Consider the following 23,947-nt stretch of genomic DNA (forward strand, 5'->3'; position numbering starts at 1 on the left):
GGTATTGTTATTACACACTCACCAGAATGGATAGGCTGCTTTGCTGTTACACCAGAGGGACCTGCCGAAATGAGACGTTTATTGTCAGTGGGCACAACTGTGCCATTGATACTGTGAGTATGATACAGTTCAGTAGTACAACAGTTGGCTTCCACATGTCTACTGCTGATATTGAGAATATCACTCTTGCACAATAATTACCAAGATAACAGCTACAAACCAAGGACACACCTCACACATGCATAAACTAACAGTGTACAGAACAGTCAACTATAGATATGGCATGTCACCTGCACGCTCCGAGTCTTGCTGCTGGGTGGCTACAGCCTCCATCATTACGCATGTATGCTGCTGCTGTTGTTGCTGTTGGGCTGGAGCCACAACACTTAGGAGTAGTCCCTCCAGTCTGGTGAGGGGGGGATGTATAGTCACCCCACCACCTGTGGCAAGCTGTTGCCTGTGGATATCCGACGCACGCTGATGGACATTTCTAATTAAATCACTGCAGTGATGGCGTACCTGCTCATATGTCCGATTATGTGTGCCTATGTCATTTACCCGATGGACCAGGTCTTGCCACAGTGCAGCCCTCTCCTGCTGGTTCTGGCTGATGTGAGAAAAGAGTATTGCAAAATCCCACACCAGGCTCTGGTGTATCTCCTCATCCTCTGCAGTGGAGTACACAGGGTTTCACTGGTGAACCATAGCCCTGAAAAGGAAAGGAAAAATATGTCAGCAATATATGTCAGCAAAATTTGGCACACATAATACACATAATACTCGACTGTAGTGATATAACTTAACCCCCATATATAGCATCTGTCTGTCTATTGGGGGATTCACATGTAAATGACCAGATATCAGTGCTCAGCCGACAACTGTGCAACAGTACCTGGCACACTCCATATGACAGACTAGTATACTCCAGCAGTCAGCACACTGGTGCAGGTCCAATGCACAACCTCACACTAGGGGTTTGTATCAAGGTACTGTATGGGGAACATTATCAACCCATGCACTGCATGCAATGCACGTTACATATTTCACTGGTAATGCACACTACTCTTACTTGCCATAACCCTACCTACACCACAGTCACATACAGGGTAACACAGCACAACATATGGCAATGTAGTATGTTTTGATTGCAATACCTCGCACATCTGTCTCTAGCCTCACACCAAGGACACACACTACCATGACAGACAGACAGTCATGGTGAGCAATCACACCAGTACATAACATGCACCCAGTCACTTGCACACTCGTTCCACCTCACATATTTGGTTTGCAATGGGTTCGTGGGTGTGCATTGTGTCTTAGGTAGGGTAGTATGCTATTGGCCCTGGGCCTACAGCAGCATACTGTTATGCTACCCTGCCCCTTGTGACACATGTGATGTGATCGTACCTGCTCCTGTCAAACAGTTACACAGGGTGACTCATATGGCATATTACCTATCTGCATAACATTCAGCAGGGGTATGTCTGACATCTACTCATGGGGAGCCTTGCTTCTTAATGCTGTGTGGTTTACTCCAGGGTATGTCTTATCTGTGGGTAGGGACCTGTACCTCCACCATGTGCTCTTTACTACGGTGACAAGGATGACAAACATAGGTAATTTGGGTTGTGGATGTTGTGAGGTGTTACCATGGTTGTTGGACAACTGTCATGGGTGTGACTTAACTATGTATATCCAGCAGTGGTAACCTCTATGTAGGTAGTCTGGGTGCGCTCTGTGGTCATGTCAGTCACTCTGCATAGGTAATGTGTTTGAGTGCATTGACACAGTTACTTACGTATGACTGTGTCCTTCTCCATATCTGTAGCTGTCATGGGAGGTACATACCGTGTAGGACATTGTGGGGTGTAGAGGGGTACAGTGACCTACATGTCCATAGATGACACACCATGTCTGCTGACACATACCATGTACAGGTATTACAGGACTAGTGTGCCACTGTGTATATCAATGGGAGCCTATTATACACTTGTTGCCCCTGTTCCCCCCTGACACATGCAGTGGTGGGCAGGCATGCACATATGTGGTGGTTACTGGTGTCAGTGTTTTGGAATGGGGTATGGTACTCCAGTATCCACACTGGTGTTCACTCCATGCCTTTGTCACCAGGCACCTGTTGCAATACATCTGCACACATGTGCCTCTCAGTATATATATATATATATATATATATATATATATATATATATATATATATATATATATATATATATATATATATATATATATATATATATATATATATATATATATATATATATATATATATATATATATATATATGTATATATATATGTTTGTATGTATATATATATATATATATATATATATATACATGATATATATATATATATATATATATATATATATAGATATATATAGATATGGGGAGAGAGGGGGAGAGAGAGAGAGAGACAGAGGGAGAGAGAGAGTGAGAGGGGGTGGGACAGAGAGAGAGAGAGATAGTCATATACAGACATATCTGTAGACAGTCAGATCTGTCTGTATATGCATATATATCTACATATATCTATATATGTATGTGTGTATTACATATATCTGTACGTACATATTCTATCAATCTCAATGTCTGTGCAGTAACTGAAACCTGGTTCAAGGCTCCTGTGAGCACCCCAGCGCTACCAGGCTATACCACGTATCATGTTTTTTGGCCACAAAACTCAGGCCAAACCAAAAAGGGAGGGGGAGTGTCCATATTCATCATGGACACCCACACCTCAAGGTTAGTGGCAACACGTGAAGCATCAGAGACCATCCAGGTGCAACTAACCGTAGGCAAAACAGCTATACAACTGGTAGCATGTTACAGACCACCCTCCCAATCTCAGGAACCCCATTCAGCCTTCCTGAAGACATTGGGGGATATTAATGTCTCACCAAACACCATCATATTGGGAGACTTCAACTACCCTAACATAGACTGGGTGCATTATTCTAGCCCAAACACCCTAGCCCAAAGGTTCCTGGAATTCATAAATTCAAATGCACTGGAACAGCTAGTCACCTCTCCCACAAGGGGAGATAATATACTAGACCTGATCATCACAAACATGGGGACAATGTGCTCCACACTGGAAGTATACCCCTCACTAGTGAGATCTGACCACAAACTAATCACCCTGTTTATACATATCCCACCTCCACCCCCAACACAAAAGACTACAGTGAAAAACTTCTCAAAAGCTGAGTTTACACTTCTTAAAACTGAGATGGTATCCTTTAAGCCCACTGGGCCAGTGGAAACCACATCCCACAATGCAGAATCCTTTACAAATGCTTTCTACAGACATCTCCAAGAATGCATGGATCATGCAATCCCAAATAAAACCAAGACCCTCTCCACCATAGGCAGGCGTCCTGTCTGGTGGACCCCAGCCATAAACAAATTGTATAACAAAAGAAGGTAGCTACTGCACGACAGAGCAAAATCCCATAAAGAGAAGGCATCTGTGATCAGCACTAGTAGAAAGCTATGTTCTCTCATAAAAACATCCAAGGCCAACTTTGAGTGAAAAATCACTATGGACACTAAAGATAACCACAAGGCCTTCTTCTGCTATGTTAGAAACCTGGGTGGAAACCCTCAGATATGTTCAGAGTTAGTTCACAATGACAAAAAATACACTGAACCCACAGATATTGCCAACATTCTGGCAGACAGGTTCAGTGCAAATTTCTCCCCTCCCTCTCCCCCAAAAGAAGAAATACTTATCCCAGCTGAATGTAACCTCCCTGTCATCTCAGATGTCCAGGTGAGAACCGCCCTCAGCAAAGCTAAAAACACAGCATCAATGGGACCTGACGGTATCCTGTGTTGCGTGCTACGTGAACTCCAAGAGGAGCTAAACCCGCACATAAAACTGCTATTTAACTGTAGCCTTACTACAGGATATGTACCTGAACACTGGCGTACAGCAACAGTAATCCCACTCCACAAAGGAGGCACCTCTACAGACCCTGGTGACTACCGCCCCATAAGCTTAACCAGCCTGGTCTGCAAAGCTATGGAAAGAATCATTATGGAACTCATAAACAGAGACATTGGGGACTTACAGACACTTGATCCCACCCAGTTCAGCTTTGTAAAGGGCAGATCCTGCCTTTTGAACCTGGTTGACTTTTTTGAAACAGTCACTAGAGCCATTGACGAGGGCAGAGCAGTCCATACACCCTACCTGGACTTGGCTAAAGCTTTCGACACAATACTCCACTTCGGCATCACAGACAAGCTCAACAGCTGAAATGTAAATCCATATGTCACAAGATGGGTTTCAAACTGGCTAAAGGAAAGAACCCATGAATTCAAAATCACTGGAGCCATGTCAGACTCAAAGCCAGTCACAAGTGGTGTCCCACAGGGCTCTGTCCTGGGACCCCTCTTGTTCGGCATTTATTTCTCAGATGTGGAAGCTCACACGGGAGGGTTGTGGCTGACAAAGTTCACAGATGACTGCAAACTAGGCGCCATAGTCGATACACCAGCTGACACATACATCCTACAGAAAGGCCTCACTGAAATGGACAACTGGTGCCAGAGTCATGGCCTTAAACTAAATGCCAAATAATGTATAGTCATCCCCTTTGGGAAAGACAAAGTACCCACAAATTATTACATAGACAGTAACCCACTGAGTACAGAAAAAGTAATCAGAGACCTGGGGACCCAAGTCGATAGTGACCTCTCATTTGACACCCACATTGCCAAAGTGGTTAGAAAGACTTTCTACATTGCCCACCTTATCATGAAGGGATTCACATCCAGATCAAAGGAGGTCATTGTACCCCTATACTCCTCCCTTATCAGGCCCATGAATGAGTACTATGCCCCATTTGGTATGTACCTCACCTGGCACTTGCAATAGCTAGAGAGACCCCAAAAGTACCTCACCAAGAGGATCAAGGGTCTCCAACGTATGTCATATGCTACCAGACTAAAGAAACTCAAGCTCTATTCAGTAACATACCGCCTACTTAGAGGTGATCTGTGCCTGACGTACAAGGCCATGTCCAATCAGGAATTGATGGACATGCTCCACCTCAACAATCCAAATCCATCAGAACCACGAGAGCTAAAGATTTAAACCTCAGCACAAATATGAATAGGACATGCTGGAGGGACAGATTCATAACTCAGAGGCTTCCCATACTCTGGAACAGAATCCCAGTTCATGTTAGGCAGAGACCCTCACTGACTCCCTTCAAGAGAAATCTTGACGAGTGGATGGGAGATCATAGTTTTACCCCAGGGGTAATTTCTGTGTCACTACTAGACAGAGGCACAGTAAACTAATTCTATTATGTAAGGGGGTCTTAACTGTGTCACTACTACACAGAGGCACAGTATTCTAAATCTATTCTGTACACTTTTGTACCATTACATGGGGTGGCGAAAGCCACATCACTATGGCTAGGCTTATAAATGCCCCAGGGCAGATAGCCTAGTACTAAACTATGAAGCTGTGAAACTATATATGTCTATGTATTTCTACATCCCTCTCTGTCTATGTATACATATATGCATATTATATATATATATATATATATATATATATATATATATATATATATATATATATATATATATATATATATATATATATATATATATATATACATACATATCTCGATATACATACGTATACACATGATAGATATATATATAATCCTTTTTATTTACACATATGTATACACACACTAACGTACTGATGAACATCCATTACTGTACAACCTACATTGTACATTGCACTACAACCTACATTGATATGTGCACATAGCTACCTTCACATACATATGTATGTACAGCCTTCAGTGACAGTTGCAGTATGTCCCCTGCCCTATGCACATCTTCATATACATAGATACAGACCAATAACACATATGGAGGGTTCACAGTATGTAGACTATTATATTAGTACTTTACATTACCTGTGTTTGTTGCAGCTGTTTGCGTTGGCTTTCAGATAGTTGGCCTGCTGTCAACTTGTTTGTTTTGTTGTTATATATTTTTTCTTTCTTTCTTTCTCTTTCTCTTTCTCTTTCTCTTTCTCTTTCTCTTTCTCTATCTCTCTCTCTATATCTACCTCCAGAGGGTGCAATGAAAGCATTGCATGTATGGACTGGGAGTACAGGATGCTTTTTTAGGTATCTGCACATGTCCATGTGATGGCCTCTGCACCAATTGTTAGCCAACATTTACTAGTTGCATGCAGCCTGTTGTGTAGTGATTGCAGTTCTCACTGTGATTTCAGGACAGTGCTATAAAAAGGTTTGTTAGGTAGGCATAGCCCTTTCAGATTATCAGGGTGGGGACCATGCTGGTATGCTGTGGACACTGTTCTGTGAGTGCAAGGGTTGGTATGTCTCTCATATTTCAGGCTGTGTTGTAGACACTGCAATGCATGTTGTACTGTAACCTGAGTATTCCTTCCTCCAGTTTCCTCTTCTCAGTGTGTATGTAAACTGACACCTATGACTAGTAATACTGTGTATATGGGTGTGTGTGCTTTCCTGTGGGAATTGTGGTGTAACTGGTATATAGCAGTGGCTCTTGCAATCTGTTGCTATGGCTTCAATATTTGCCCTTTACATTCACTCCTTGTATGCCTGTTAGGTGTCTTTCCTGTAATGTGTTGCTATGGCTTTCCTATTTTCCATTTAAATTCACAGCTTGTAATGCTTGCTATATCTGTTTGAGCAGCAATTCCCTATGTGTTTGTTGTGGTAGGGTGGTACTGCATGCAATGTGGTCTGGCCATGGTGTGGGCCTTGACACTTAGAAGGGTATTTGATCATGCTGCTGAGCAGGCCTCAGATACTCTCAGGTGCATCTTTTATCAGCCTCATGGAATGGTACATATCAGTGGGATACACCCATGAAATATTCTGATATTCTGCAGTTGTGACTGTGGGTTATTTTGAGCATATGTATTACTACACCATTTGTGACGTGCAAGTGGTGCATACTTTCAGTAATTCATAGTTACCATTGCATGTGTTGTAATACCTTTCTGCCTACTGTTAGTACATTTCACAGGGAGTCAGTGGGGCACAGCTGACATTTGTTTTCAAATCAGGGACATCCCTGTAACTCAGTCACAGTTGCTATGTCTGAGCTCTTAACTATTCAACTATGGCAGTGATTATCCTACTCTGAGTATGTGTGTGGCTTGCCAGGTGCTACTATGACATTATTACCTACAAGCTACCAACTAGCATGGCTGTTTCTCTTCACACAGTAATATTTTACAAATCCACTAGATTTGACAGTAAATATACATGACATGCTTTGTGTACTAGACTTGCTATATTCCCTTTACATTAATTCCTACTATTTGATGATATATTTCTTTCAGCACAATGTTATTGTATAGCAGTCATGGCTTAGTGGTAAGTCATGCAGACTACTGTTTCCAAGGTCCTGGGTTCGAGACTGACTGGGGAATTTTATTTTGTTGCTGAGAAAACTACAGGCCTTGTCATTCAGAGTGACTAAGGCACTTTTAAGCAGTTGTAAGCGGGTTAGCGCTGGTTTGCACAGAGCTCACGCATGCGCACTGCCGCTTAGCTTCACGCACATACGCTTAGCTAAGCGCACAGAAGCGCACACCAGCTTACTACTGCTTAAAAGTGCTTACTCTCGCGCACACTTGCGCTAATTTCTTTGAAAGAAAAGAAAATGGGGAAATAGGAAAGTGGTGAAAAAGGGGGCAGAAAGAGGGTAGGACAGTAGGAAAACAAGCTTGGGATTTGCAGGAGGGATGTAGGAAAGGCCCATAGCTGCCCATTTCTTTATCAGCAACAGCTGTGTATATGTTTGTAATTTGGTGTGAAATTTGAAACCTTCCACCCCTGAGAGAGGGGTAAAGACAACAATATTTGTTGTACAGCCAATTGTAAATGCCAATTTACATGTCCAGCAGACATGTATGTGAAATGGGCAGCTATGTATGGGGCGCAATTTTTTTGTGGGAACAGAGTTCCCTTTTTTTTTTTTTTCAGGTGGGAGTGGAATGTCAGGTACAGGAAGTAGGTATAGATGGGGAGGTAGGTAGGGGAGGTTAACAGACAAGAAAAACAAGACACATATAGGGGTGGTGTATGACATGTGTGGGGGGGATACACAATTGACGGGGATGGATGTTTGGATATCTCGAGCCCATGAGCCCACAGATGGCAACACTGGAACTGAGATCCCACCCATGGGCAGTTGCCACTGTGCCTTCACTGCCCAGGATGGTGCTGTGCTGGGGGCTGTGTAGGATGGGCAGCAGGCATGCCCATGAGTTGTGCCACTCATGCCTCAAGCTGGCGTAGGGGCCCAAGCACAACATGCCTGATCTCCCTACGCACCACAGTCCGGACACTATGGAGGGTGAGTGAATGTTCTCCTCCAGCCACGCTTGCAGAGGGGGGACGAGCCCCATCCCCTGCAGCGCTTCCACCCACAGGTGGCATAGGGCCACCGGAGGAGGGTCCGGCCTGGGCACTACTGCCAGGTGCACTAGCCAGCTGAGGTGGGAGAGGTGGGTCCGCTGGAACCCACCTTCCCTGTCGTCCTATGTTTTGCATTATTTTATGACAGTTTGGGTTAGTAACGTACAATACCATTCACAATTAGTTGTTACAGCATGCATTAGTATTCCCATTAGCCAAACACCCATAAATTCAAGCCATTGAACAGCAAGCATAACACGTGCATAATTTGAACAACAATACACAATCCAACAACATGCAGGGTTGATTGATGGCAACAGGCCATCAGGTTTGGATGTATGAACATGGCACATGCATCAACGTACATGAAAATATGTATGAACCAACAGGACGAATGTCCAGTGGAGTTAATTATGAATACACATACCCATTTCATGTGGAATGGATTATTTGTGGTTATAGGGTAGGGTGATGAAATATTTCATTAACAACTTCAAATACCTATACATATGCTGTACATTTCTACTAGCTGCAGATATATACACACTACAGGTCTGACTACAGTTTCCTATGTGTAAACTTATGCATGTTGGTGATGGGAATGTTACTGCTACATTAATATACATTGCATTTTTATTCATACACATTCATATCTGGCTCTGTTCTGCTACATCATCCTGCTACATTTGCTTTATGTGGCTCTAGACAACTATGGATGTTTGGTATTTCATACAACCATACTATCTGCATATTGCAAACGTACAGCAACATATCCAAATTGTGGGACACACATTCCAGCTTCAGTACTTTATTCCACACATTTCACTGTTTGGTTGTGCCTGTCACATTCATTTCATTCTGTACTGACTGCAGTATACTTTATTCAGGAGTTATTACAACTTTATTGGTGGATTCATACCTCTTTCTCACACTCTCACTTGTTTTATTTTTACAATTCAGGATGGTACTTAATTCTAGCCTTTATTGACATGTTTTACTTGGTTGCAACAATCCTTTCCAACAGTCTCACTTGTGTCATGTTTCAGATTTTAAACGGGGATATATTTCACACATGTGTTTTACTCAGCTTGTGTAGCTGTAATTTACAGCCGGCTGCAGGTTATGTACTATTACATTACAGGTGTAACATCTTTATTTCAGACCTGTTTCATTTTTATTTTTGGATTACAGGCTGTATCACACTTATGTAATCACACAGTACTAGCAGAATCTCTCTTACACTGTTACTTTCACGTTTTATTAATAAGTGACTACACTGCATTCTTTTGCAAGCTGTCATACTTATATTTTTTAACAGTTACAGGGAGAGAATTACTAACCTGCCTGGTGGCGCAACCGCACAAGCCTATTGGCATAGGCTCGATGATTCATGGAATGGACACCTGCAGCTGTAATATAAATGAAATAATATTGGAATACACATCTCCATAATATCAGCTAGGTTAATTTCTTACATAAATAATTACATGTAACTTACTCAGTAGTGGGGCGTTGGGCATTTGCCGGGCCTCCTGGATCCAATGGTTCAGTTGGTCCTGCTTCCGTCTCTTCAGGTCTGCATGGTGGTGATGGACCTGTTCACCAGTCCTTGGTATTCCTGTGGCACTGGTGAGATCATGTGCCAACTGGTCCCATGCCTCAGCCTTGTATGCTCCCCACAGGACCTGGCCCTGAATGAGTTGGGCCTCATGATCATGGACGAGGAGCCAAACCATATATTTGGACTTCTCAATGCCCCACCTCTGTGCTCGGAAGCAACTACCCTCTCCTACACCTGCCATCCTGACTGCAAATCAATTCCACAATCAGTTATGCTGTGTATTCCCTCCTATGGGGCTTATATATGCCATTTTTCCCGCACTTATCTGTGATTGGCCATTTTGGAAATGTATCAGCTTCACAAAACCTGCTTTGTCATGCTTCTCTTTCCATTCATTCCTATATATATATATATATATATGCTAATACTGCATTTCTAAGAGCAACTGTCATGGCTTAGTGGTTCAGTACTTTGACTATGGCGCATGGTATCCTAAGTTCGAGCCTGGCCATTGCTTGTTTAATTTTATGACTGTCTACACAGGCTAGGAGGTGTGTCTGTGTAAAGGCAGTTTTGATACAGCTTGCTCAACGTTGCCCGCCGGTTAGCTTGTTGACACGGTGCGCAGCTCCACGCAAATGGGTTATGCTGGTTTACGCGTCATTTGGCTGTCAGCACACATATTATGCTCAGCTCAGCTATGGGCACACAGTTTCAGCATGTTACAACACTGCTCAACCCCGGGCACTCATTTTACACCTGTTAAACCACTGCTCACCTACGGGCAGATATACTCAGTTTGTTAGAGCATAGCACAGCTATAGGCACTTCTGACATTTTATTTTTTTTTTATTATCTCACATTTCTTTAAAATACATGGCCCATTTCATTACATTTTACATAAAATATAATTTTATATATGTACATATATGTCAGGGAATTGTTTCCTGCTTAATCCACTAGAAATAAAAATTGATGTTGTGGGGGCTTGAACCGTGACTGCCTCGTCTTCAGCCAACGTCACTACCGCTACGCTATTGCTTCTTGGCTTACTTTGCATATTTAGATCTTATATGCTTTTCCACTGACTGCTAACTGTGGCTAAGCGATGGGCAAACATCTTTAGAATTTATAAAAAAATATAACATGTTCATTCTTACTTTTTATGTTTATAGTCTGTGGGGCCATGTGTTGTGTTGTGTTTGTTGACATTTACGCGGACTCTCTCATTGGGGTTTACTTTCGGGACTGTTCCTCTTCTGGGGGTGTGTCCATTTGCAGGACTCACCCTGCGGACATGCCCTCTACTTTCTTACATGGACCATGTTAGCCTTGGGTGTGAGTCAGCATGCCCTCATGAATATGCATGGCATGCTGACATCACGCCGTTTAACTGCAGCCTCCGTGTAAGACTTGTAATTCTTACACGGAGGCTTTGTGAATCCTACCCACTATGTAGGCAAACGATAACCATGAAATACGATGAGCAGCTCATGTTCTCAAACTTTTACATTGACTATCTTTTCAGAATCTGCATACACATTGTTGATGTGTCACACACAATACTTTACACACTGGAAGGCTAATGAGCATAGATCAGAGGGCCTAATATTCAAACCTGCGTTTCTCAGCTATGTTCACATCATAACCCTGACACCTACCCGCCTAACTAATCCAGCTTGGCTGTGATTGCATGGATACATTGCAGTAAAACATATTAGAATTATGACTGTGCACAGATGGGATCACGACTTACACATTCTAAGATGGTTAAAATGCAATTCAACTTTCACCATGTGCTGTGCATTTGTAAACAAAAACATGGAAGCATGATTGCATGTCAGCACAGTGGTCACAAACAAAAACACAACTGTCCATAGCTCAGGCAGTGGAACACTGTACTATGACACATTGTTGCTCTAAGAAAACAAGTATGAATTCCTGTTCATCACATACAATTTAGGTAGGAGGGCAGAAAATATATACATATATTTTGTTGGTACATAAGAAATTATACATCATAAATATTCCTGATATTAGGAGATGCCCCTGATTTAGAGGTTAAAATATGTATTTGTCCATTTCACTCCTTCCAAATAACCATTTGAGAAAGGTAATGGATTGGAGTTAATAAACAATGACAGAGGTATTCAGTGCACACAATTTGCCAATGTAATCATATTCCACATTAATGCTAAAGAGCTATCCCACTATGTTCAAAGCTTTACACATCAAACTATAGTAAAATAGGTGCTACTGACAGAAAATTCATGGAAAATGAAGATATTTGTAGAAATACAACCAATAAGCACTATAGTCATAAGCACGTGCAAAGCACCTGTAAACATTAACAAGCAGGTATTTAGCAAGCATTTTTTGAAAAACACACACACTCACACAGATCAAGATTTAATGAAAGATATCATTTATGTGGATTTGAACCCACAGGTAGCAACAACATATGCATGTTGGCCTCATGAGTAACAAGATGAACAAATACACAGTACAACACTTTCTTTCTTAACAAATCTCTAACATATGTATCCATATTCCTGTGGATAATAGAGGAATATGCAACCATCCGACACCTAAACACTATAGGCCCTTACAATCCACACAACTCCTAGATAGCATCATATTTTACAATGTACAACATAAAGTACACACTCAGACCTGCAGTGGTCTTGTCTTCAACAAACAGCTATTTAACAGTACTGTGCATTTTGTAATGCAGAACTAAAGGGTGTCTGTATGATGTAGCATTCACACATACAAAAGTAGACTGTGATACTCTGTATTACAGATAACAGAGAAATGCGTAGTCATCATCAGCCTAGGCACTATATGTGTCAGTGTCTCAGGGCCATACTGGATGTGTAAACAGGTGTACTTATAAATTGGAAAACACACGTGGTTAATTTTTAATAGTATGTACATGATAAACAATATTAACCAAATAACTACAATGGGAATCAAACCCTTAATTCTGGAGAGAGCAGTTACATTGTCTTCTTGATTATCCAGATAAACTAATAGTCAGAACAACTCAATAATGATTTTAAAAGGCATATATCTGACATATGGATCACAGTTAGATTTCTGATTGCCTAAGGAATATACAGGCAAGGCCAGGATTACAACACTTATTGTAAGCATCCATTGGCTGTCTCTGCACCTTGGAGAACCTCCTGTGAAGATTCTCAGCATAACTCTGATGCAGGTCATAGTAGTGTAAAACCTGCACTCCAGTCTGGTAGAATCCCATGCAATGCCAGTGCGCCCTCGCCATCTTGTTCCAATTATTGATCATCATGGAGTTCTGTGATTTGGCTCTAATACAATGCTCCACTCCAGCACATATGTTCAGCATCTGGGTGATCTCTTCCTTGGTCTAATTTGGCACCCAAACATGTCAAAGCCTCTTTGAAGTAGCCATCTTGATGAGAATGCTGATATAGAACATTTCAGTAAATAGCTCACTGAGGTCCTACTCAGTTCACAGGTAACAATGGTTTGGTCTGTAAATGTATCAAAATCGCAATTTAAAAGTGGCACTTACGGGATGATATCAGATCATTGGAAGCTAATGTATATGTGCTACATATGGTCCCATTTAACAATACCTATTAAGTATTTGTGAAGAGCACGTTCGCATTTACACCAAGCTATTAGTTATTGTGAGGAATTTTGAGAACATAAGAGGGTGTTCGTAAATGGTATTCCAAAACCTTGAATTTTTATGAAACTCACAAATTATATATGGTGCAAATGTGACTTAAAAGCTGTGTGCACATAGCTGGTCTTACTTTCAGTTATAACTGACTCATAGGTAGATACAAAGGTAATGTTACACCTACTAGGATTCCTGTGGTCGGATATGTTTCTCTCTTTATTGATCTATGTTATCATTACTTCTTAGAAATGTACAAGTATATGCTTAAATTGATGCTTTTATGGAAAATTTTGTGTAATACAAAAAATGTATGTGACTTACTGGAGGGGCTTAGGACTGACCTGTATGCATACAGGTGGGTACATCTGCATCACTAACAAGCAGTGCTTTCCCATATGCATGTGTACAGAAAAATTAAGCAGCACCAGTGAACAGTACATAAGTAAGCACTAACGAATTATCAGTATATATTGCTGGTGACTCTGTACAGTGTATGGTATATTTACATAAAACTACAGATTCTGGCATTATCCATACAAAATTATGTAGTATGTATTTGTAGTTATTTTATGTATATTTTCACTGGTGCTTATTAAAACATGTACTAGAATTATTGCCTCAGTAAAACTATATCTGTTTGTGTCTGTTTACCATGTACTGTCTGTGATATGCTTACAGATAGGGACACTTTCCAAATGTTTCCATAAGTTGTACAACTGCTACTGTGCAGGTACTTTCTATTAAGAATAATAGCACTGATTTTCATCTCATACAGATGAAATGGGGATAGCATTCACTGCTCACTATTGGTTGTGTTGATATAGGCTACTCATGTATAACAGTTCAGGTAACTATGACTAACCAGTTTTACCCAGATTTTAACCAATTTTCTATCCCTAGAGGAAAGATAACAAGGGTCAGCAAGCAGGGTTTTCACAATTTTCATCGACTGCCTCTGTCCATAAGGGACATGGGTACAACACCAGGACTGAATTAACAATTTCCCATCTATTAGTTCAGATTGTACTTGAAGATGTTCAGGAAAGGGCTCTATTTCATGTTAATAGGAAGCCTATTCCTGTGGAGGTGCAATCTCTGGGACACATGTGAGTCTTTGCAGCATGAACTATTCATGTCAGAAATCAGGTTTAGATCCTTGGAATGAGTAACCCTCATATAGTTAGTTTTGAGAATATGCAACATTCTCATCAGGGCTGGGTCAGAGACTGCTTGGTAGGTCAGACATAGATCGCCCCTCAGTAATTGGTAGGAAAGTGAATACGGAGATAGAACTTTTAATGTGGCTCAACCCTCATCCGACTGGTGACATTTATGTTGAAGCATAAAACTTAATTGCTCCCAGACATGCACCACATTTCTGGCACTGCAGCATCTGTCATGCAGTTCATTAGTGATATTCTACTAATCTATAAATCCTCCAATGTGTCTACCTGATGTCTGCGTAATTTCTGCATTCCTCAATGTCACACATTTCTCTGTGTATAATTCAGAATATGCCAGTGCTGCAGTGCCTGGTGGGCTTCAGTGTCTAGCCCCACCCCCACATCATGCTAGGACACATTCCACTGCTAGTTGCCAGTCATGTAAAGGAATAGGTTGTCTTCCATCTAAGTTGGCACCAGCCCCTTACATTCAACCTCCCTGACTGGCTTTGGCAGTGCCCAGGTTATTATTTCACTATATCATGAAGGCAGCTTGACTTAAACAAAAGGTGATTTCCATTTCTGTTTTTCTAATTTGGGTGATAACTATTGAAGAATGGTACAGGGATAAAGCACATGGGGTCTGTTATCTCTCCAAGCAGCAACTACAAAAGTGAAGCTGTGTATAGTAGCTCAACACTTGACAGGTCAAACAAATCCAATGAGACAAACCAGAACTCCAAACACCAAATGAAAACATATTATTCAGTCTCCCCCTTAGAAATTCACAGGGCATGTCTATCCGTAATTATGTCACATTTACTGGGCCTTCCTTGTAGCTGTCTGACCTTCTTTTTTGGAATAATATTCATTTTTGTAGCATATTTTTATTGTATTCAAAAGGATAATTTTAACCAAGGGAAACGATTTTTAGAAGCTATCCTGAAATGCGGAATGATATAGAAATCATTTCAGCATTAATAATATTTCATCTTTCTGATTTCAGATATATCTTTAACTATTCTGACTTACCATTATATTATCTCTTGTTCTTAAACAGGAAAAAGTAGAGAAGTGATACTGCAGTTGAATCAAATAATATAGATATAATCTAGGAAGACAGAAAGAAAGATCATTGGGTACTTGGATGCAAGACATGATGAAATTCCTCAAATTTGAATGCTGTTATTTTGTACTCTGGATATTTTCAATTGTATTCTTTTTTCTTTTTTTTTTTTTTGTATTATCTGGACAGTTCATGTTTTTTATATCACTATGGTTGTTGTGTTATCTGTACTTAGTGCATTTTTAAATTTTATTACTATTATTTGTTATCATTGTTAGCAATATTTGTGTTTTTTGACAGAACTTAACCTAATAAGCACATTAATAAACTAGAACTTGATGTCTGCAGAATTTCATGTCATGTAATTGTTTTTGTCTTCCATTATTGCATTAACCATATTTAACAAAGCAGCTAACATTTCTTAAATTTTCTAGAATGTTTTAGAGAAGGACTTTTCAAACTTGAAACCTTTCTTAGAATTTAGTAATCCAATGGTATATCTGATCTCAAAAATGTTTGTTGGCTTAATTAGTTATTGTTAATGTGTCTGATAGCTGTATTTTATTAAATTCATTAGAAATTATTTAAATTTTTTATCATCCCATGCAAACTTTTGTTAAACTGAATCTCCTGCAGCATAAGTTAAAATACATTAATATTTTACATATCTAGCTATATTACTTATTTTGGTATGATAAAAGCTTAGTAAAGTTTTAATACCATTATACTTCAAGATCCCAGTATGCTTAGTTATCTCTACAGTGCATATGGAAAAATCTCTGACTGCAGCTCAGAATTCTTGAGGACAATTTATGCTGGCAAGGGATGATGGAAGTGAGCAGTCAATGCCAGCTCACCCATCCTTGGAGGGGAGAGGTGATCTGTCCTACTGCATTGCTGACATCTACTGGAAGAGTGTGTGAACTGCACTAGCAGCTGGGGTGTGATTTTGGCTCGGGCATGGGTGGGAATGAGCCTGTCCACAGGAGAAGGCATAGCAGGTCCTTACATCTGTGAGTACACACATTAGTTGGAGGGGATGGATTAAGGACATAAAATGGAAATGCCCATCATGGCTGCCCAGATGATGGCCTTCTTTACATGAATGCCTCTTGCCCCAGTGATGGAGAGCAAATGGATGCCATCATAGTTATACCTAGATGGTTGGGAGGCACAAGTGAAAAAGGAAAAGTATTAAAAAATATCCTAGCAAGTTTGCCAAAAGCTTTGTGGCCACTGAATAAATATAAACTTAAAATTAAATAAGTGGCAGACAGGCTTCACAAAGAAGCTGTATGAAATTTTAAAGTGGTGTTCCCAAGCTCAAAAGCACAATAGTCCGAAATTATATTTTCATGTGACTTCAGCATTACTTAAATAATCTATTAACGCATTAGAAAAATATACCTTATGTATTATTCTCTTTCTACCACACTAATGTGTAAAGTGTTTCTAGAAAATTAATTCTGATGTGTATTTTATTTATTTATTTTATTTTACATTTGTTAACTGGGTAGAGTCCGGCTAGGCAAGTATCCCATTTTCAGTGGAGACTTTGGGAGAAAAGCTCCACAACAATAGTACAAAAAGATTACAAAAATTTTAGAAAAGATTTACAAACAATATACAAAAAAGTTTAACAGTTGCCAACAATCACAATTCACAAAAATGGAATGTAAAAACAGAAAACATTACATTTCTTAAGCCTTACTGCAGACAGTAATATGAAATTCATTAGATATATAACTAAAATAAACCAGTGTGGCATTTTCATTTGGTAGAAGTAAGACAAGGAGAAGACAGAAAAGAATGGCATGAGAAACTAACCAGGAGTATTACAGGAGCATAGCCATTGTTGAGTAAAGTATTCCTTTAGGAGCTGTTGGAAGCATATGTTTTCTAGGATCTTATGGGGAAATAGGTTCCATTGTTTGGCTACTTTGAAGGAGAAGAGAGAATCACCAATGTAATTATGGGACTTTATATTATATACGTTCCTTTATCTGCTAAGATACATTTGACTATACAACTTTTAAACAGCTTCATCAGAACTAATATTATAAGAAGTTGTACTGTACTATATTAGGATCTAAGGAGTAGGCAAGACCATTGAAGTTCTCCAACAAAAATTAACCTTTTCAGAAGTGAAAGGCTCTTATCTGACATGCTGCAAGTAGTTTTTTTCCCATTTCATGTTGTTACAATTATTAATGGCTGCTCATTCTTTTGCCACCTCATTTTCTGCTGAAGTGTTGTATCTAATCGTTTAAATTATAGCTTTGTTAGCTTGGCTTCATTGCATTAAGCAATAAAGATTTGATTATGACCCAGACAGCTCAAGTTCGATTATTGTCTCAGACACTGTAGGAGCCAGTCAGGGGAGGATAGGAAAGGGATGTCAAAATCTGTTTACAGAGCATGTTGACTTGGATGCTAGTCTGACTCACTGAACTGTGGACATCTATTAGAGGAAAGATATCTTGCAGGCAACAGTAGGTAGGATTTCCATAGTCCCTGTTAAGCCAGGCGCGCGTGTGCGTGCGTGCATGTGTGTGTGTGTGTGTGTGTGTGTGTGTGTGTGTGTGTGTGTGTGTGTGTGTGTGTGTGTGTGTGTGTGCGAGAGTGTGTGAGTGTGTCTGTCTGTGTGTGTGTGTGTGTGTGTGTGTGTGTGTGTGTGTGTGTGTGTGTGTGCGTGCATGCGTGCGTGTGTGTGTGTGTGTGTGTGTGTGTTTGGCCTTCACTGGACATTTCCATGAAAGTACATAACATATGGGGAAAGCATTGCATGAATTAGAATCTGTGAGCAAAAACATGGCTACCAAGGAAGGTTAGTGTTATATAAGAGAAAAAAAACATGATGGCTGTTTGGATGATTGCATATACTGACTAATGATTGCCGCAACGAGGAAGATGGGTCCACTTTATTGGCCCAGGACAGACAGTGGGCAGGTGGTTGGAAAAAAAAAAGTATTGCTTGCTTAGTAAAGTAAAACTCCTCTTTGGTGTGGTTTATATGTTGTTTTGTATCCATTTCTGCTTTATGTTGTACATTCAAAAGAAGAGACATGAGACTCTTATAGCAAAATGTTTGGACCGGCAATTTTAATTTGAAAGATAAGTGTGAATGTTTTCATTTAGTTGGGAATACCCTTAACATTTATGGGATATTTATACATTGCAATTTAAGACGTCTTGGAGAAAGTTTATCTCTCAGATCTCTATAAACATATTAAGATGATTTTGAAACAGTTGCAGGGACAAGAAAAGTCTGGTGAATCCCAGGCTTGGTTTACTACAGCTGAAACCACTACATATATATGTCTCATCACTGAGCAAACATTCAAAAGACCACACACAAAAAGAGCAATCTTCTTAGATCAAATCTAAAAGGATCAAAGAAGAAAATATTTTACAAGGCGCAAGCACCAGTGCACCCCCACCCATTTGTGTGTGTTTCTGTGTATGTGTGTATGGCTGAATAACACACCTGATACTTTTCTAATAGGTGACTCTATTGTCAGACACACTGACATCCCGCTCACCAGGCTGAATAAAGAGAAGGTCACAGTGAGCTGCCTGTCGGACGCTAGGATCCACCACATAACGCAAGCACTCAGGTCACTCCAAAGCAAATACAAATATGACTCAGTCATTGTACATGCTGGCGTGAATGACCTGAGATGTACCTACCTCGACTACATGAAAAGAGAAATAGAGGAGCTCTCTGATCATGTAGCCCAGGCCGGTATCACCCTGACCTTGAGCAGCATCTTACCCTCACCTAGAGTGATGCCACAGTATAAAGACAAAATGATCGATTTTAACAATTGGCTAAAATTTTGGTGTCATTCAAAGGGGATCCAGTGTCTGTCAGCCTGGGATGACATGCTCGACAAGCCACGCTGCTTCACTAGGGACAGCCTGCACCTGTCACCCCTGGGCTTTCGGATATTGGCAAAGGCTCTTGCCACCCCCATAGTGCCTTTTTTAGGCAAGGCTCAAAAGTCAAACCCACCTCCATAGACAGCACAAGGAACAAGAAACAAAGGGTAATGCTGCTAAATGCCAGAAGTCTTAACCTCAAGATGCATGCACTCGAAGCTCTCCTCAGTATGGAGAACATCGATATCTGTACAGTGACAGAAACCTGGTTCAAGGCTCCAGAGGGCATCCCAGCACTACCAGGTTATACCTCATATCATGCTTTTCGACCCCAAAACCCGGACCGAACCACAAAAGGAGGGGGAGTTTCCATATTTATCAAGGATATCCACACCTCCAGGTTAGTGGCATTGCACAAAGTATCGGAGACCATCCATGTGCAACTGACAGTGGGCAAAACTGCTTTTCAGTTTATAGTGTCCTACAGACCAACCTCTCAAAGTCAGGAATCCCACTCGGCTTTCCTGAAAACATTGGAAAACATGAAGATCTCTCCGAACACCATTATATTGGGTGACTTCAACTACCCAAACATAGACTGGGAGCATTACTCAAGCCCCAGCACCTTAGCCCAAAGGTTCCTGGAATTTATAAACTCAAATGCTATGGAACAACTAGTCACCACTCCCACAAGAGGGGAAAATATACTAGACCTGATAATTACCAACATGGGGACTCTATGCTCCATACCAGAAGTATATCCCTCATTGGTAAGATCAGACCATAAATTAATTTCACTGGATATCCACATCCCGACCCCACCCCCAGCCCAGAAAACCACAGTGAACAACTTCTCAAAAGCGAACTTCACACTTCTCAAATCCGAAGTGGAATCTTTCAAGGCCCCAGAGCCAGTGGAAACTACAGCCCAAACTGCAGAATCCTATATAAACGCATTCTACAGACATCTCCAGGAATGCATGGATCATGCTATCCCAAACAAAATCAAGACCCAATCATCCAAAGGCAGGCGTCCAGTCTGGTGGACCCCAGCCATAAATAAACTGTACAACAGAAGGAGGAAGCTACTACATGATAGAGCAAAATCCCTAAAAGGGAAGGCATCTCTGATTAGTACTAGCAAAAAATTACAATCCCTCATAAAATCCTCCAAGGCCAGCTTCGAGGGAAAAATTGCACAGGACACTAAAGACAATCATAAGGCTTTTTTCAGTTATGTTAGGAACCTGGGATGCAACTCCCAAACTTGTTCTGAGTTGATTCTAAATGACAAAATATACACTGAACCCACAGACATCGCAAATATCCTGGCAGACAGGTTCAGTGCAAACTTCTCCACCCCCTCCCCACCAAAAGAGCAAGTATCTATCCCAGCAGAGTGCAGCCTCCCAAACAACTCTGATGCTCAGGTGAAGGCCGCCCTCTCCAAAGCAAAAAACACTGCTTCCATGGGACCAGATGGTGTCCCGTGTTGTGTCCTACATGAACTCCAAGAAGAACTAATCCCTCAAGTAAAACTGCTGTACAATCTCAGCCTCACTACAGGATATGTGCCCAAAGAATGACATACAGCAACAGTGGTCCCACTCCACAAAGGTGGTGCCTCTGCGGACCCTGGAAACTATTGCCCCATTAGCCTGACTAGCCTAGTATGCAAGGCTATGGAGAGGATCATCATGGAACTCATAAACAAAGACATTGGGGACCTACAGACACTAGAAACTACCCAATTTGGCTTCGTCAAGGACAGATCCTGCCTTTTGAACCTGGTCAACTTCTTCAAAACAGTCACCAAGGCCATAGATGAAGGGAAGGTAGTCCACACAGCCTATCTCAACCTCACAAAGGCATTTGACACAATACCCCACTCAGTCATCATAGATAAGCTATTCAGCCTAAATATAAACCCCTATGTCACAAGATGGGTTGCAAACTGGCTCAAAGACAGAACCCACAGAGTCAGAGTTGCTGGGGCCATGTCAGATTTGAAACCGGTCACAAGTGGCGTCCCACAAGGTTCTGTCCTGGGAACTCTCTTGTTCGGTATTTACTTTTCTGAGGTACAGGCCAATGTGGGAGGACTATGGCTCACCAAGTTCACAGATGACTGCAAACTGGGCGCCATAATTGACTCTCCAGCTGACACAAACATCCTTCAAAAAGGTCTCGCAGAGACGGTTAACTGGTGCCAAAGCCATGGTCTAAAGCTAAATGCCAAAAAGTGTATAGTCATACCCTTTGGCAAAAACAATGTGCCCACAAATTACCACATAGGTGGTAACCCATTAAGTACAGAAAAAGTAATTAGGAATCTGGGGACCCAAGTTGATAACAATCTCTCCTTTGACATTGCCAAAGTGGTTAGAAAGACCTACATAGCCCACCTCATCATGAAAGGATTCACATCTAGATCAAGAGAGGTAATCGTGCCCCTTTATTCATCCCTCATCAGGCCCATCATATAATACAATGCCCCCTTTGGGAAGTACTTTACCCGACACCTGCAGCAATTAGAAAGACCCCAAAAGTACCTCACCAGGAGGATCAAGGGACTCAAACAGATGCCATATGCTGCTCGGTTAAAAAAACTCCAGCTCTACTCAGTTGCATACCGCCTACTTCGAGGCGATCTATACCTGACATATAAAGCTATGTCCAACCCAGAATTAATGGACATGCTCCACCTCAGTAAATCTAAATCCCTTAGAGCCACGTGCTTGAGGGACTTAAACCTCAGCACAGAAATAAATAGAACATACTGGAGGGACAGATTCATAATCCAGAGGCTCCCTTCGCTCTGGAATAGAATTCCAATTCATGTTAGGCAGAGCACCTCACTGACTCTCTTCGAGAAGAATCTTGATGAGTGGATGGGGGATCATAGGTTTGTCCCAGGGATTACTTCCGTGTCACTATTAGACAGAGGCACAGTAAACTAAACTTTAAAAAGGGCACAGTATACTCAAATCAAGGGGTGGCATAAGCCAAACACAATCGGGCTAGGCTTATAAATGCCCCAGGGCAGATAGTCTAGTATGAACCTATGAACCTATATATATACACACACACACGCACACACACACACACACACACACACACACACACACACACACACACACACACACACACACACACACACACACACACACACACACACACACACACACACACACACACACACCAACTCCAATATCACACAACAGTAAAGATAAATTCCCAAACCCCACTGTACTGTAATCTTACACACAAAGCAGACAGAGATCTGAAAAAGGATTCACTCCTACAGACTGCAACTATATATATATATATATATATATATATATATATATCCATCCTCAACCCGTTTTTTCCCATTTTGCAGTGACAATCATCTCAAGCCAAGGTTTATACCACCAGGTGGCTAGCCCTGCCACTGTAGTGCATTCGTACCACTCACTCTCACACACAGACAATTTTAGCATGTCCAATCTACCTGCTGTATGTCTTTGGAAAGTGGGAGGAAAGCAGCGTACCCAGAGGAAACCCACAAGACCACAGGGAAGGCATGCAGACTCTGCACAGAAGGCACTCCAGCCAATAATCAAACCAGAGAACCTCTTACCGTGAGGCAGCAACAGCAACCACAACAGCCACATATATTTGTGGGTGCAGTTTTCTCTGTCAAATACTTCATTGACAGAATGAACTGTTTTAGCAATACATCACAGGTACTCTTTGATGAGTGGTGGAGGTGTCATAAGAAATAAGACTGAGTGCTTTTGGCTACAATAAGTGCGGGTTTGTGTTTTAATGCTGAAACCTTTGGCTATGCTTAGTTTTGATATTAGGAATGGGAAAGTATGCAAGTGTTTGTGAATGAGGGTTAAAATTAAGGGCTAAAACAAAATAGATTTAGTATTATGCATTTGTGTGTTTGTGTGTGTGTGTTTTGTGTGTGTGTGTGTGTGTGCACGTGTGTGTGCATGTGCATGTGCAGTGTGACAGAGGATCTTAACTAATGATAGTGTCATTGAAATGTTTTTTTTGGGGGGGGTCTATAGTAGATGCACGACCGCTTAAATGTTCGAATCTCTAAAGGTCGACTTTTGGAGATCGAACAGTTA

Source organism: Protopterus annectens, chromosome 1.part1, assembly GCF_019279795.1.
Source record: "Protopterus annectens isolate FY-2018-M chromosome 1.part1, PAN1.0, whole genome shotgun sequence".
NCBI lineage: Eukaryota > Metazoa > Chordata > Ceratodontiformes > Protopteridae > Protopterus > Protopterus annectens.